Source organism: Blennius ocellaris (genome assembly GCF_963422515.1).
Source record: "Blennius ocellaris genome assembly, chromosome: 12".
Classification (NCBI taxonomy): Eukaryota; Metazoa; Chordata; class Actinopteri; order Blenniiformes; family Blenniidae; genus Blennius; species Blennius ocellaris.
In genome coordinates, this window is record NC_137661.1 from 9571381 (window position 1) to 9588254 (window position 16874).

At 39.7% G+C, this 16874-nt stretch overlaps 1 protein-coding gene across 1 annotated transcript in view; it reads right to left on the minus strand.

The window, feature by feature from the left end:
- raver2 (ribonucleoprotein, PTB-binding 2) overlaps positions 1–16874 on the minus strand; it is a gene marked incomplete at both ends in the record, with an annotated part of 74626 nt that overhangs the window by 56887 nt on the left and 865 nt on the right. The window lies entirely within an intron of this gene.

The following is a 16874-nucleotide window of genomic DNA, read 5'->3' on the forward strand; positions in this document are numbered from 1 at the left end:
TTTTTTTTCATATGTTTTGAAAGATAAACAGCTTTCCGGCTGCTGTGCCTGTGAAGCCCGGCAGCAGCCATAAAGCAACACGGCCCTCCAATCAGCATGAGGGACACACACTGATACTGAAGGAAGTAAATGAGCTTCCACTCCTCTCCAGAAATGTGTTTTTGTTGCATCAAAGACAGAATTTGATGATGTGAAGCACAAAAGAGGAGCAAAGAGATAGATGGAATACCAGGACAGGTATCCTGCTGAACTCACTGTTAACTCTTTGTGAGCCGTGGTGCCGACCCACACTGAGCCACAGCGACACACACAAGCGGACGACACACGCGAAGTGTTTAGCACCTGGCAACAAGTTTGTTTTTGTTTTGTTTTTTTCTTGAGACATGAGCAACTGCGTGCATACAATCACTGTCAAACCTGTCCAGCAATACAAGTGATTCAAACGGGAGCTCAGTGTGGGGAACCAACAAAGCAAAAGAAAACAAACAGAAAGTCTCAGAGGTTACCGTACATACAATCTGCTTTTGTCAACAGGTGGATTAAAGATAAAGCAATTATAGTTAAATGTCACCTGGGACCAGATGTAAAAGCACATCTTCCAAACTGTTTACTGATGCAGTCACATTAAATCATTGTGTTTGATGTGGAGATATTTTCCTTCCGTCTTGTATTTTTGAAATGTTCCTTGTTCATTCATCAATTAAATAATAATATGCTTCTTCCAGACTGCTTGGAGAAGTAGTATCCACTATTCCCCTCTCTTATTACCAAATATTGGTTTTTTTTATATAGAGTGCCAAAATAATGAATCATAATTTTTTTTCCATAGAAATACTCAAATGCATTCTGCATTATGTTAAGTGACATCAAATTTGCTTCTGTCATCTCTGTGGAAAATTTCCACTTTTATATCCAAGGCAACTTTATTTGTAAAGCACATTTTTATTAAAAACACTTTACATTACCAAACATTTACACCTGGTAAAATCAAGAACCAATGCAATAAACAAATAAAGACAAAAAAGTATTAGGAAAGTATTAGGAAACAGAAAAATGGTAAGCTAATTTCCCAGTTTAATAGTGTTGAGCTATATTTTAACAGAAAAAAAATGTTGAACTAACCCAGGCACAGTACACACAACAAGTGAAAACTGAAAACCTCTGTTGTTTTTTATAAAGAAAATATAAAAAAATGCAAACAGCTTTCAAGGAAATGACTGAATAACAGTTTATTATTTTATTCATTTGAAATGCGAGCTACCTGAATTTGCATTGCAGCGTTTTGCTGTCATATAATGTTCACAAGTGTACAGTCCCACCACGACAGCTTCATTTAAAAGCTTTAAATACTTTTTTTTCTCTCCAAAAAAAGGAACAAAAACATATTTTGAGTTGGGCTATGATTAGGTTTTCTAGAATGTACATTGTTCTCTTTTTCGGGTTCCTCTCAGCACCATGCAGGCTTCTCTCATGGAGAGCAGGCATGTTCCATATCAGTGAAGGCCATGGAAGGTAACCCACACAGAGGTGAGGTTCAGCCAGCTCACCCCTCAAATCAGCTGTAATATTCATAACAGGGAGAAGGAGGAGGGGCATTTTGCTTTAGGCTTGTGCTCTACATTTTTCTGTTTAAATTTAAAATGCCATTCAATACCAAATCCCTCAGTGCAGTTTATTTTACTGATAAATTAATTACTTGTATAGCTAGAAAGTTCTTTGAGAAGAGGGAATACTCCAAATGTGGAAGATTTCATCGCGAGTTCAGAAATTAAGGTGGCACAGTTCTCAAGAACGGCTCAATTCTGTCACAAATAACTTACAGTAATCTTTCAAACATTTCCCAGGTGGTACAGTAGTAATACGTATTTGGCTTGTTATCATTCAGACAATAGACAATGAAACAACAAGGCGAATGCAATACGAATATGACAGGATTAAATACTTCCAACCAGAATGGCACTTCTATTTCTGTTTCTGTCTCACTTCTTAGTGCCGACATGTGTCTATTCATTTAACGCGGTGGTTCTACTCTATCAGATTCCCTGCTGTTGGTCTCCTGCTCTGCGTTTCTTTCTCCGGACCTCCATACAAGGAGAGCTCCTTTCGTAAGAAGAAAACCGACATCCCAACAAATGTGTAGCCCTGCAAAGATGCAGCAATTTGAAGCAACAGAACTGGATTCCATTATAAGTGACTATCAAGTTGAACGAGTGTATGTTCATCCTCTGCCCCTGATCAGATGCTACAGTTGTACACAGTATACAGACGGATGTCGCGCCCCATTTGGTTGCATTGAAACACGGTTGCATTGTCCCACTGGGTGCCCTTCTCCCTCTAAAACAGGCCTTCTGCTATTCTGTACTTAAATTGAGCTGAATGTTTGCCTCTCACAGTCCTGGCGCATCATAAGACATTTAAAGACTATTTTTAGGAGCGCAAACAATCCCGCCTCTCGTCACAGCCATGCAATTTACCAGCTGAGTGCGCCACGCTGCTTCGTTTCCTTATGATATTCCAGTTTGTTTCACTCTGTTTGCTTTTACATTCCACGTCGTAATGATCTCCCACGTTCGCTTCATCCAATCACGCTGCTCAATAATGTTTCACTTGGTTGTATTGAGATTGCCGCCACGCTATTTCAGCGGCTTTCTGATTAACACTTCTCCGCTTGTTTCAAAGCAGCCACTTGGCTTGGGAAGGAGTCAGAAAGGCAAACCTGCCAACAGGTAGTCAGCCCACGTTCTTTTACTTCTTACTGAGGATTTTTCTTTTAAAAACAAACTACAGACAACACTTAAAAGGGTTCTCTTGATTAAAACAAAACATTCTTCCTTTTTATTTTAATGCCGACAAGAATTGACAAAAATGTTGTTTCTGCTTTTAATTCTGTAAAGCTCTTTGCGACTGTTCACAGCTGTGTAACAATAAGAAAACATTTGCAAAAACAAGATAGTGCGTGCATGCATAATGTATTTATTAATGTAATAACCTAAATCAGTACACACATATAGTCATATTAATGTAATTAATATCGTCCCTCCCTGACTGTGCTTCTCAAATTTAGATTTCCTACTTCCAATGAATTGTGCTCAGCTAAAGCTTCTTATAAATAAATACTATACGTATTAGCATTTTTCTTACATATAATTTGTTTCTACTTCAGAATTGTGTGCATAATAGTGTGTTTTTAATTTGATTGGATTATATGTGTGGATCATATGTCTTTTTGTGAAAGCCTGTGTAACAATTTAATTTCTAAATCAAACTGTATGTAATCTGTGTAATTAGGACCATTAAATATCTCAAAACACGATGCAGGTGTGACTGTTGCTGGCTGTATATAATGACCTAGTCTGTTTTTTAATTAAAGAGCTGTCTAATGCCAATACAAAACTAATGTTTAATGTGAAACACATTAAGACATAACCTGAGTGTTGTGTGTGTGTGTGTGTGTGTATACCTCCAAGTAATACTTTCAATACTTTTCAAAAACTGACATTTTTAGCAAGCCCAGTCAGTGCTCCAGTATTAGCTTGGAGCACTTTAAAACTCTCATTGCATGCGTGTTTTGGTGAACACTTCGATGGAGCACAAAAAAATCAACTGCCCTGAGAGGATGGTTTTGATATGGAATGTGATAACAGCTTGGTCTGACAACTTGTGAGACTGCGCGCTCCCTAAACACCACGGCTTTCAGCTGTAATTCACCGATCAGTGGCTGCAATGCAAGAGGAAAATCCCGTCCACAATCCCAGTGTTATCTACACCACACGTTTTAAGTGTTCCTTACTGCGTTCACAAGTTGTCAGCACAAGTCCCATTCAAGCTACAACATTGGCTATCATACATTTAGTAAATAGTTTAATCCCTGTATTATATAGTCTGTAAATGTGATTGCTTGTTTTTTTCAAAAGCACTGGAAAGCAGAGGACTGTGTTACAGGACCCACATTTTGTGTAAACTAACACAACCATTCAGTTTAAAGAGGGATCTGAGAAGCCGAGCCACATTTTTGCTATTGACTGTTTATTGCCTTGCCTGAAGTTAAATCTATCCAGCCCAATCTCAGATAGTTTGAAGAGACTATTAATGGATAAATTGTCTTTTCTGCACACAAGAACGCCACCATTGTCTTTGACTACAATTTTACTGCACATTTCTACCCTGGAGTACAAATATTTTAATGTTTGCTGTGGGAAGGCACAGTATGAGAATAATCAGTGATGTGCAACTATGTTCAACATTGCAATTTTAACTTTACTTGTTGCTGTTATTTTGGTTTTTGCTAAGTTTGTTTACTTTCTTATTCAATAATAATTCCAACTACTTTGTGAATTTTAACCGTGCCGTTTATCTGATAAATCTCAGCCACATTTTCTTGGACATTTTGAAATGTAATCACATGAAAGCCTCTTTATGCCCTTATAAAATTAAAATAAAAAAGTGTGTAAATAAAGACAAGGGTGTCCTCAACCTCATGTTTTCTCCTTTCTCAACTAACATAGTATCGAACCTGACATTATTCAGTGTACAAATAAATATAGAATTAATATAGGGGACAGAAACAAAGACATTTTAAAATTAGGAGGTGAAACCTCAGTGATAGAGGTCATCACATCAAAATAATTTGATTTACATCGGAAAATAATGACAATTAAAACCAACAAATAAAGCAACTTTGACTTTGAACAGCATCTTATTGCAGCCGCGAGATCAGAATCCAGGAACACAAAAGTATATATATCATTGCAAGCATGGGCACATTACATCATCAAAGATAGACTCCTGTTATTTTTTTTTGTTTATTTCACCGTTAGCACATGTCAACACCCCTGAAGACAAAATGAAAAGTGGACGTGGTCTTCAGAGCAGCAGGGTAAACAGTCCACTGAGGTCGCCCATCAGCCCATGACTTCCATTAAAGATTGAACCTGCTCCACTGCCTTGTAAACACAAACACTGAATCCATAACGGCACCCCTCCAAGTGGAACTACACACTTAAATCCTCCCGAGAGGAAGAATCACAGAATTATCCCCCTGTGCATATTGTGCCAGGAGCATTATATCACTGTGATATCTGTGGTTCGCGACGACAAGTCTCATCCCCGTGTTTGTCAGCCGCTCTCCCTTCACCCACAACTTCAATCACATTCCTGTAAATAAAGACCAGCCACACTGAAAATTGGCTTTCAGTCAGTCTCTGACCCTTTCACCGTTTACGTTTGTCGTTTCTAATCCCTCCGTTGCACCCGGGGAGTCGCCGTGAGGAGGTGTGTGTTGCATCGAGAGAAAAGTGTGAAAGTCAATACAAAATGTAAGGCGGAGAAGCACAACTGAGAATGTTTTTCCCCCACGTCAGTCAAGTAGGAAGAAGAGAAACAAGGTGTTTACTGTGACACCTATTTCATTCACTACATGCACACACACACGCACACGCACCCGCACACACTCCTGCATTCATTCTGTTTCCGTCCTGCCCTCTTAAATGAGGTGGTTTGAAAACACAAACATAGTTACTGGGGAAGAGTAGCGGTGAGGAATGGCTTCAGCATGGTGTGTGTGCATAGAGAAGAGATGGCGAGATAGAGGGATTAGCGGGCAAACACACTCTGCGTGGCCTCCTTACCGGCAGTAACAATGTCCTTGACCCACTGATGGAATGATATACGGTAGAAAGGGAGAGCCGCGCTCAGGTCTGCAGCAAGAAGAGAGCTGCACTAACAGTAAAATTTGATTTAAGATTAGTGTTCACGTGACCCGACTGTGTGCTGTACTCATCACACTGAAATACTACAAGACATTTATGTGGCCTTGAGCAGTATGAGCAGTGAAAATCTAAAAAAAAAAATATATAAATATGACTGCACTCCTGTCATTTACAGGTGCAAATGTGATTTTATCGCTTCCTTTTTGCAACACCCCCAGAGCAACGTTTTTGGGAAGAAAAACAAAAACAAAAATTTGGCCATTTAGAACTGCAACCCGCTTAAATGTATTAATAGGAATATTTATCCAGTTCAGGTTTAAGTGAGCCGGGTGTCAACAGCTGCACTTTATTTCCAACACATACATTGACAACTTGTTACATATTCATAAGAAATTATAAAAAGGTTTCCCTAATACATGAGAAGCATGGATTTCCATATTTGGTATGAGCCAGGTTTCATGTCTGTGCGACAGGTGGCTCAAACCCTGGCCAGCAGTGATCACTGGCCCGTCAAATGGCTGCCCGGAGAGTTTCTAATAAAACATGCACACTCACATATTGCAAACAGACAAGCATATAAATACACAAGTGCAGACATCCCTTATCATTTGAGCTCCTTTTCCCTCTCTTGAGCACATGCCGACTTAGTGTATGCCAGTTCACAACCCACTTTCTGCAGCAGCACATGGTTTCACAAGTTTTGTTTTGATTCCACGCCTCTCCACCCCACCCCCCCCCCCCCCCCGTCTTGATAATCATCCACCTCAGCTTCTTTCTCACTCTGACGCAGCTGAATCCTCCAGTTCTCCCTTGTCTTTGCTCTGGTTCCCAGCTGGATCAAACTCAGACTTTCTGGTTAAAATTTCATGCTGAGTTACTGTTGCCCTGCAGGAATGACGGAGAACACATTCCAAATCCGGACACGTCTACTCCTCCTCGCACTCTTTCTTTTTTTTTTGGGGGTGGAAAAATAGTGAAGAAAAAGTTCTTCATGACTCGGTCTTCAATTATGTTTTCCTCACTTTATTGGGTTTGTTTGCATTTTTGGATGCTTTGTTAATGCTTTGAATGTTAATGCTTTGAAAGTGAAATATCTTCACAGAAAAAGAAATTCAGACCCATAATCAAGTTCTGCAGTCGAGGACAAAATTCCCAAAAGGCGTACAGGAGGACTACGGTCAAACCCTTTGGCAAAGACCAAGCAGGCTTATAACTGCAGATTTGTTGACATTGTTCCACAGCATTTACTGCAAATAACAACTACTTATTATGACCATACTCACTTCATCCATCCATCTTCTAAACCCACAACATACAAGTTTAATGAGGCGAGGACCGGAGCCTATTTTAAGTGCGACTTGCAAATTGGTGGGTCACAGTCTGGGCAGGTCACCGGTTCATCAGAGTGCCAACAAGTATGGACTGATCAATTTACAGTCAATATTGCATTGGATGGTTGGAGGAAGTCAATGTACCAAGATACAGGCCAGGCACAGGAAGAACATGCAAACCAACCACTGTAACACAGTGGAGTTGTGGCCGCTTGCATTTCGTATTCTGCTGCTTCCCGGTCCAACCACGCTTATTTCCGTAACACATGGGCTACAATAGTAGAAGACCTGGTTTTTGATGTCAGGGAGGGTATATGTCAGGGCTGAGGGAAGCAGGTGGCTCCTGCTGAGACAAGACAGATTCTGCCGACAGCAAGTGCGACCCCCGCTCTCTTCCCTCCCCCTCTCCACGCCCAACCTCCTCTGCTTGGTTCTCACACTGAAACGAGAGGCCTCAGATTGGAGGATATTTTTCCAACTGAGAAGATAGAAAACTCCCCCGTCAATATCAGTCCTACACTCATTAGTTGTGTTTGCATTTCTTTAGTGTGTCCTCTCCGAACCCCGATGTTGTCCTTTGAAGATAATGCAGATTAAAATAACTGTTTACTGGGCTTCATTTTGACGACGAACATATGCAGTGGTTGCTGGTTTATATGTTAATGTTACTGCCATATTGGAGGAGGCAACTTGCAGTGAAAGCATAAAACAACATATACAAACAGCATATACAATTATTAAAACATCAAGGTAGTGTATTATAGTCAGAAACAGGCTTTCTGTTTGGAGTTTGCATGTTCTCCCTTCGCATGCTCTTTTTCTCAGTACTCCAGTTTATTCACATTCATCCACATTTACATCCGCATAATCGTGTTCAGTGTTGCGAGGCGGAAGAGCAACACCATGCTAACTCTGGGAAAAGGGGACAGGATAGACCCACGACAGGTTTCCACTCTGTCACACAGAGACAAACAACCACACACACTCACATTCACACCTACGAGCAATTTAGGGTCACCACAGCCGGTATGGGAACAGACTTTGTTGCTGCGAGGCGAGAGCGCTAACCACTGCTCCACCGTGCGTGCGTTTACCAGTCTGTTTGCCTTGTGATGAACTGATGACCTGACTATAAGCCTCTGCTCATGGTGAGTGGGGATTTACTCTCACCCCTGTGAAACCAAATTTGCTCAAGCAACATAGCAGATTTCTTTTTTTTTTAATGGTTGGAGGGTGAACTGCCAGAGTATTTAAATATATTCACACTTCACCCTGTGCCATCACTATACAGTTATAACCAATAGCGATATGACCGTTACACGACTACCACATCTAATAGTGTATCTAACAGGGTAGTCTACATTTATGCTTCATAAGATTGACAAGGGTAAGATTTATTTATTTTTTTCACATTTGTACTGTACTATCTTATGTTCCTAAGATGTCTGTATTTCTTCTTTTATAAGTTTATATTGTACTATTGAAGTGGGTTTTTTTCTGTGGTAGCCTGTGTTGAATATATCTCCAACAAAAAAATTCTCCAATATACTGAACTCTCACTGTTCTCAACGGGAACATTTCTTTTTTTAGCTGCCAATTCCTTTGTTCATGCTGGCCAACTATTACAACTTCAATTTGCACTTTTCTGTCTTTTTGTTTTTTTTGCTCTATTATGAAAGTGAGTGTTCTGCTAACGTTCAGACCCGAAACACAAGAAAAGCTAAATGGTGGCAAAGTAAACACAAGAAGCCAATTTCACTGTGTAGAATGGTTTCTGAAAGTGTTTTTTTAAACAATTTTGAGCGGCTAGAGATTGAAATAACTTTTCACTCCAATACAGAAGTGTCTCAATAAAACGTGTTGGTTTTGTGGGGGGGTTGTTTTCTCAGAGAAACGACATGTTCCCGATAGATTTCTATTGTCTCACAGGTGAGCGTTACCTCATCCAAGATGAAGTACAAGATTTTTTTGTCGATTTTTTTTTTTTGTATCCCTTTTGTAGAAATAATAATTCCACAGCCAACCCATCATATTTCTATGAGAGGTGGACTGCTACAGTGAAGTGCCAGAGGAGCTGGTGAGAGTTAAGGGTTTTACTCAGAGGGAGTGGGATTCAAACCTGCAGAACTGAAATCCCAACTCCGCTTCTTCAACGTCGGGGTTAAAGCTTTCAAAAGCTGAATTGAGCTCATTTGTCAAAAATCAATCGAGTTGGCAAATAATATCCAAAAAAAGAATTGTAAATAAGCATTACTTTTTCTGAGCAGAAGATCACTGTATTCTGTCTTTCCCTCTCTTCATGGACAGGATTTCAATTTTAAGCCACAAAACAGTCATGACTTGAGGGACGGATTTAGCACAAGTCTACAACATGATGCACCAGCATACAAGCAGAACAGCAAAGCAACTGCAGAGAAATGTGGAGGCAGCAAGAGAGCAGAGAAGCTCTTAAGAGCTAAATGGCCTCTTGTAGTCATTTGTACTTGTACATCAAGGCGCCAGCTGAAGCACCCTGTACATCAACAAGCTGGATGTGGGTAAGTGAATGTCTTCTGCTGGCATTACACGCAGTTTCTGTGTGTAACGCCAGCACATCACAACACTCAAACTTTGTTCAAGTCTGACATCACATGGGTTTAATAATCCCAGTTAGAGTATGAATAATAAGATGGTTACATTTACTTTCAATATCTGTAAGTGGATGAAATACTATTTTTGAATAAACAATAATAATCTGTAATTAATATCAACATCTGACAGACGTACATTGCTTAAACTCTTATTTCACATTACCATTTTGGCTAATGCTGCAAACTCCCACAAAAAATAAAACCTTTTTAAGCCATTTTTTTTTTCCATCAATAGATTTGCTTGTAGGGACACAGCAAATATCCATCTTCCAATTAGGCTGGGTCATCCTGCAATGGCTGGGTTCATGATACATTTCCTGGCTCCTCCTGTCTCTGTGCCAGACATCGACTAAAGCTTCTCCTGAGAGAGAGCTGTCGACATCTGCTTGAAACAATGGTCAACTTAACAATTGTTAACTTAACTCAATTTATTCTGAGCAAACTGGTGGCGATGCCAGCTGACTGTCGGGTTTTCATAGATTACCTTCAGTATGTTCCTCTTGTTTCTGAGACCTCAGCGCTGATTCGGAAACACGATGAATAGCAAACCTCAGATATAATATTCAAACATAATTTAGCATCACTTTTTATGATCTATTTTAATGAACAACAAACGCCATGTTGTATGTGACTTTCCATCTTCTGCATGCGTCAGTCACTTCAGGGCCACTGACTGAACACACTGCAGCTACATACAGTTAAATTATAATGTGAACCACAGCACAAAATAGTGGATGTCAGCAAAGAATCAGAATGAAGGATTAAGACCTGTAGTGTTATCCTAAGTAAACAGATGTCATGAAATAAATAAATGAATATCAATGGAGCCTCAGGGAACACAGGCAAACTCCACATAGGAAGTCAGATTCAAAGCTGCACATTCTTTAGATGGACGGAAAAAGTCACACAGAAAACTTCATCATCTGAGAGGTTCGAACCAGAAACATTCTTGTCGTCTGGCATATTTCAAACAGAGAACGTCAAGTCCCAAACTTGTTTCTAGCATATTACCCAAGAACAAACAACGAGCTCCAAAGACCAGAAAAGAAAAATTGATAATGGTGAAAATCACTAAAAATGCAGGCCTTAAAAAAAATCCAAAGAAGAAGAAAGTGTATTTGTATGTTTTACAACGTGAGACGTCTCAAAGAACCTGAAAACTTGATCCATCACCTACTTGCTGACTCAAATCATTCATATAAACTTGGGGTTGGTTTCTTGCCCAACGACCCGTTGACACGTTACACAGGGCGCTCTGGGGGGTGTCCGCACTGCCAACATGGAATTGAAACGTTCTACCAACTGAGCCACACCTAGAAGCAGTGACACCCAGCCATCCGTGCTGAAAGATCAGATAGCAGAAAGAAGAAGTAAGCCCTGATTATAGAAGTTACTTCGTTTCCCAACACCAGGAGCTCCAGATCTTTCATTTTCATCACCCATACATTCACATTCTCGACTTAGGAAGACTCACTGTCCGATGGACTCAATGAATCAAAGCATTTTGGTTGAGAATATCTTTCTTTGTGTATTTCATAAAGCCAGACACAGAATAGCGACATCTTTGTGCTACTGTCTTTATCCCAGCAGAATGACACATCCCGTCGTTCCCTGCGGGAAGAATAAAGCTCCTGAAGGTGATTTATGAGTATAAACCGTTGACAGGAGGATGGATGGGTTCCCACTGCTAATTCTGACTCTGTCATCGGGCAGAAGAAAATTAAACCACTCAGATTGAATACTGCGCTCGTCTCACACTCGTGCCATGGCATGATTTAAAGTTTCAGTTTTTTTGAGAGTGAAACTTAACTTGGGTCACTCTTGTCATCTGAACGTAACCTCTGTAACTTACCTACGGTATTTCTCCACAGAAGTCCCACAAATTGGACTTCATGTCATTGAGTCTGAAGTGCGAAAGACAAGAATTTCAGATCTGACAGAACTGGTTAAATCATGTAAAATATAATAAACACACACACGCATTGAAATATTTTCTCTCGAGAAATGAAAATGATAATCAACAGTGGACAGAAATGTCTTGTACTACAGAAGAAAAAAAAAGAGAATCAACATACTTATTATATTAAAAATGCTCTTTGTAATGTCGCAGTGTCTCAACATTACATTAGTACTACTCACATACTCTGTCGTCATTATTTCCCTTTAACCTTCTGTCCAATTAGTCCCCTCTATTCTCGCTTCACTTGTCCAGTCAATGCCTTTCATTCCAGGATACTTCCAAACCTTTTATCCAGTCAGCACAACTCCCGCCTGCTCTGTTTACAATAATACAACAATTTCTTGAACACATCATGCTTGGGCTTTCAGCCGACCTATACTGTATATCATGAAATAAACGGAATGAGTTGACCCATAAAAGCATGTTTCTGAAGAACTGGATTAGTTAATAGTTCAAACAACACATATTGACTGCAGATAACTGTATATGAACTTAGTTTTGCAATAACTCGTTGCCAGAAAGTATTAGTGACTCTGATACAGTGACTAAGTTTCAAAGGACTTTTTTCATACCTAAAGACACCTGTAGGGCTGCAGAGATTTAGTTTCTTTTCTGATAACTGTTATAAAGGCTTAAAATCTACCAAGTCTATCAACCGGTAACATTTACATTATAGAGCATCTTCCTCCCACTCACTGATCACTGAAATGTAGCTTTACATTTTGGATGAATCAGTCATCTCACATCATCAATACAAAACTAAAACACACTGCATAAGATAACAGTACAGGCAACAAAAGTAATACAAAGTACGTTTCATAACAAAATTTTTTTATATATATATAGTTACACCTTAAGTAACTGCATTTTTTCAAAGGAATAGCTCCTAAATGTAATGAATAATTAATATTCAGTAACTTGCACAGCACTGAATATAAAGGAGCACAAATAAATCCCAGTACAATCTTAAACATGCTACCAAGCTTTCATTTACAGAAATCAACAATATTATTTCTTCCATCAAAATCAATGCGACGCTGAAAGGAAGCAGCAAACAGAAATAAGGTAGTATATTGTGTATTTAGCTGCCAGGACAGCAGAGTTAGCATAAAGAAGTAATGTTTTTCTTCATCAGTCCAAATGTCTCAGGAGCTTCATGTGATACAAGCTGACAACTAAACACAAACTATCTGGAGTTGCATCCGCGCCACGACATTTCAGTATCCATCCTATAATATATGAGTTGAATCCAAATACTTTTGATATACTGATTAAATCTGTGTGAATTGTCTGCATATGGTTATATAGCATTGCTATGGCCAGTATTGTCCAGTTTGTCATCTACTCTTTAACAGACTCCTGCCACTGCAACCTGAGATTTTATGAAGTTGGCCAAAGGGCAAACTCTCATTTACTAGTAGAAAAAAAAGACTATTTGATTTATTAGAAGTGATCTAAGTTTTGGGTTTAGGTGAAAATGTAATCCCCCCCCCCCAAAAAGAAAAAGATCACCAAATTAAGTTATTACCTTGGTCTTAACATGTTTTACTACACGTCAGTAACTTTCATACAGTGACCTCCATTTGGTTCTTGAGAGGATTAGAATTATTAAAATCAATTACATAGCTTGGTGGTGGCTTTGTCTTCTTCATGATTAGAGCCGAACCCAAAAGGTGATGAATGCATCTGAACCTGCAATCAATTATCTTTTTCTGGCCACTTTGGAACCACAAAAGCAAAATGTAAGCACAACACTGGCATGTTATTCAAACATCCAGGTGTTACACAGCAATTCACTTTACAATAATTCACTTGGAGTGGGCTTTCTGTCATCCATGTGAATATATGACCAATATTCAGTCTCTATTACCTCTGGTCTGCTGAAACCTGGGGGAAATATGTGGCTCTTTAGCTGCTCAGTGCTTCACTGTGTTCAACAGTGAGCAGCAGGTTCCCACTGCTGTTTGGCCTCGACCATGTAGTCCACGGTCTGTTTTTCTTCTGCTGAGAAGGGTTGCGTGCTGTATCAAACATGCTCTGAAAGTGGTGGTGGCGATTCAACACAGTAAGCATGGACAGTGTGAAACTGAAGCGAAACGAGTCCGAACTTCCACACAGTTGAAAAGCGCTGCAGGCTTGGGTGAGTAACACTGTGGATCTGTTCACAGATCATGATGAAAAATATGAATTAAAGGCTCTTATAAAATAAATGAGTCCTTTACACATCCTTTCAGAACCGCTCAATACTTCCGTTCGCACTAATCTCTCGCCCAACACTTGTGTCTTCTATTTCCTTTATCACTCTTCTCTCCCATCCCCCCACTCTACCCCTGAGATGAGGACTGTCAGCAAGGCCATATATCTGATACAGTGCACCATGGACACACACACACACACACACACACACACACACACACACACACACACACACACACACACACACACACACACACACACACACACACACACACACACACAAAGAGTGTTTGCTAATGGGGCACTGGGTATGAGGGTATGAGTGGAATGGAGCATGGGGTGAGCTGGGTGTTGTTGAGTCCATCAAACAGGCTCTAGATGACGGTGACAAGGACGTTCATCTGCCATAAATCTCGAACCGTATGGAAAATGGTGACTGTGGTGTCAATGACCGTATCGGAACAAGCAATAGTGGTTATAGGTTTTGCACCCAACCCACACATAACATTAAGCCCAATTAATGTTTAAATTATCTGGATGATGTCTATCAGTATTAACATATATAATTGCTAATGTGCACTATAAACAACCCTTTCTTGTTTCCCAACATTTAGGTTGAAGCTTTAAGTATTTTGAGGATTTAGAAATTGTACGATTATTATCGCAGAACTTATCGAGCAGATCGCACACTTGTTTTAGTGATTTCAGCAGTGTCAGCAACACATGATGTGTACTCTTATGTACAAAATGCAGCAGGACAGATGGTGGTCTGGATGCAGAGTCTGACACTTTTAATTTAATTTACTAATCACTTTGTAAATATAGAACAGTACACATGATTGTATTGCTTTTTTAAGAAATAAAGCACTTTTGTACGGCACAATTCAGAGGCTCCGGTGGTTTTTGGTCGTCTTAACAGAGCAATGAATATTCTGAAATGTTGATCGCCGACATAAGAGTTTGAACATTTAGATTTAAAGAGACAAATGCTACTTATCTTTGGACTAAAATCACCCACAGGGTTCATTAATGCCTGGTTTATTTATCTGGCCAGTATTTAGATGAAGTTATTCTCTCATATTGTCTTTTTTTCAACTTGTAAAATCATATTTCCATCTTATGTTTATATGAAATTCCCTCCACTCATCTTCCATGCTGCCTTTTCCAACTCTGGGTCACGGCTCGCTGAAGCCGATTTCAGCTCTCTGGATGAAAGCACTGTGCACCGTGGACAGGCCTCTCCTCCATCACAGGGCAAACAGAGAGAAACACGGTCACACACTCACTCGCATACACATTCCGATGCAGTTTAAAGTCTACAAACAGCCAGAAATGTGTTTTTTAACTGCAGACAGAACATACAGTACCAGGAAAGAATATAATGGTTCACAAATCTATTCAAACTTTTAGAAATCTTACTTGTCTGTGCTTTCAACCAATCACTCCACTGCACATTATCACAAATCCAATCTGACATGCAGAGAAACAGAATAAGTGCCAAGACAGGAGGTGGATATTAAAAGGTCTTAGACAGAATCAAAAGCTTCTAATATTCAATCAGGTTTCATTTTCATTCATGCTTTTCATGTGTGTGTTAAGCTAAAATCTTTTTTTCTTTTCTTTTTTAAATGGAGTCAGTAATATCATCGTCACAATAAACATCAGACTATCCCTGGTTGGGCAGCAGCAGATGATTTCAAACTCTTCAAACTACAAAAACAGCTGCTGTTGTACTCCGCTGTTGTCGTCGATGTTACAGTATTACAGTTCTATGATGTAGATGTATAGGGTTTTGTGAGGAACCTCATGTGTGAGGCTTCAAAAGCCAAAACTGTTCATCAGTATCACCACAGGTCTAAGCTCACACTGTGCAATGTTGCAGATTCACTACGTCACCTTCAAAAAGATGTATGTTCCACATTAGATAAGAATTTGCAGTACTCTCCTCAGGCTCAAGTAAACATACAGGATCACATTCTGCCTGATAAATGGATAATAGAGGGAATACAACCAGCCTGTCCTTTACATCGCCTGATCCAGGTGGCTTTTCCCCACTGTTTCCTACTTTTTAAACCATGCAGTTGTACTCTTTCACACTCTTCTTAACACCCACGCACGCGCGCCCACACACACACACACACACACACACACACACACACACACACACACACACACACACACACACACACACACACACACACACACACACACACACACACACACACACACCCTCCTGCAAATTCACCCACCAGAGTGCTGTCTGTCTTTCAAGAATGCTTGGTGCTACAACCCTGCAGAAATATGCGATCAGCGCCTTCAACTCACATCTTCATAAAGACTTGCATGTTGACACAAGTGATGAATGATGTTGAGTGGGGGCTATCAAAATGAGTCATGATGTCAGAAACAGTGAAGTCACTGTGTGGTTTTTGACTATAAACATGTGCACGAGATCACGGCATGTGCAATAAACAACAGATAAAAACACAGAAGATCTGCTTTTGCCTCCGGTGAATAATGTGATAATAGCGAACTGATGACAACTCACTGAGTCTGACAAATGAAACAATCTTCTGCCATAGCGGTTCTCCATCATCTATAAACCACTTAATGCAAATGTAGTATAGAATTAGAGTCATTAGCAAAGGCTGATTGCAATGTTGATTGTTTGATTACAGTTTATGAACAACTATGCTGAAAAAATGTTGAACTGGGATTGAGTAAAAACGATGGAATAGAATAGAACAGAATAGAATAGAATAGAATAGAACAGAATGCTTTTTTTTAATTCCAGAAAGAAATTCTTTCAATCCACATGTTCAGTCACTCCTCCATACATGTACACAAAAATGACTTGGAGCAATTCAACAAAATGTAATCTTGCTTGTCCACTTCAACAGCCTCCTATCACTTTCTACTTCTGATGCTGCTACAGCTGCATGGGGGGGGACTGCACCTCGTCTGCTCTGTCTCTGCCTGTTGCAAGAAAACGCAAAAGAGGATCCTCCAAGCAGCTTTGTCAAAAAATAAATAAAATTGAAAATGAAAC